A 1509-nucleotide genomic window follows, 5' to 3' on the forward strand; every position below is an offset into this window, starting at 1 on the left:
TTGGTATTGCTTCGTTCAGTTGCAGCTGCTGCGGTAAGTTACGACGGCTCTCGATACGTATTTGTATATAAATAAAAATGTATTTAATTATTTGTTGTGCCATAGTAACCGATCGGTCCTATGGCAGATATCGGAAATTTGTACCGATGAAAATCGGTATCTCGATGCCTTGTTAACTCGCTAGAATACCGAGAGTCGTCGACCTGGCGTCTCTGCCAATACCGTCGGTAACCTGTTTAACAACTCTTCTTCCTGGCTGCTCATTAGCCGTACGTACCGATAGCTGTCGGTAACATACCGATACCGACGATTGTGCAGAATAGCGCCACTGGCGGCAAAGGAGACGTTCTTTCGTCACCTGCCTGTACACCACTTTATTGCTGGTTGTATTTGGTAATATAATATGCAAATGCAGTTACAAGCACATCATCAATGACACAAAGTCCGTCGTCTTAGCTGGATTTGCTGGTGGTCGGCCATTCCTCTCATTTTGTAAAAATTATTTTAATGAAAAAAAAACGGTCTCAGAAAATATAAAATCATTATTATATTGTTACCAATTATTAAAGGATTAATTAGCATTTCATCTTAATTTTCTTTAGGAAGAAGGCAGTGTCTCCAATTTTTCTCATATGAGAACATCATTGAGAGATAATTGTTTTAGCATTAGCTCAGTGGTAGTAGTATCACCGGAACTTAAAAAATAAAACAATATGTTACATACCGAATACAAAAGTTGCTTATCAACTTTCTTCAGATGTTTCTATACTTTATTTGCAACGACTTCTTTAATCAAAACGATACATCCTATTTGGAATGTGAAAAATTTAGTAAGTGTTTTAAATTTTGTGATTTTATGTTTTAATGCTGCTAACCTTTAAAACCAGAAATATAAAAATTACTTTTGACGGAACATAAAAATAACGGAAAATATGGTCACATTGTTGCCCCAACAGGACTTGAAAGCTCTTAAAAAAAGAAGCAAACAAAATGTGTGACGAGGAGTGAACAATAAGCGAGCGAAATGTGTGAGGCTATAAAAAGAAAGTAGATACCTAATGTAAACTGACATTATCATTACTGTATTACACACACTTTATAAAGTCAGTAATGTCAACAGTACGTAATCTGTGGTGCTAATAAGATGTATATTGTTAACATACCACCATTGTCAACTTATAATTTTGTCATTGTTAAATTATATTTCCTAAATCTTAGGATTTTGTCTAAATTGAATGAGTATTAAATTACAAAAATGCATATTGGACACACTAACCGTAAGTACTATAACATAGTAGCTTAGACAGCACAACACATTTTTTCAATCATAGGTTGGCCACCTAAGGTATGTTGACAATTGCCTTTGCAAAAGCCTTATTACCTGTTCAATCTTAATTTTAAAATAAATGCAGTTTTTCTTAAATTACTTAAAATCGGTTTGTCCTAAACTGTTCAAATTTGGCGTGTGTATTCAGCATACTCAGACCTTTAAAAAAACATATTTACGGC

Source organism: Sitophilus oryzae, unplaced genomic scaffold, assembly GCF_002938485.1.
Source record: "Sitophilus oryzae breed Bouriz unplaced genomic scaffold, Soryzae_2.0 scaffold_549_pilon_pilon, whole genome shotgun sequence".
Classification (NCBI taxonomy): Eukaryota; Metazoa; Arthropoda; class Insecta; order Coleoptera; family Curculionidae; genus Sitophilus; species Sitophilus oryzae.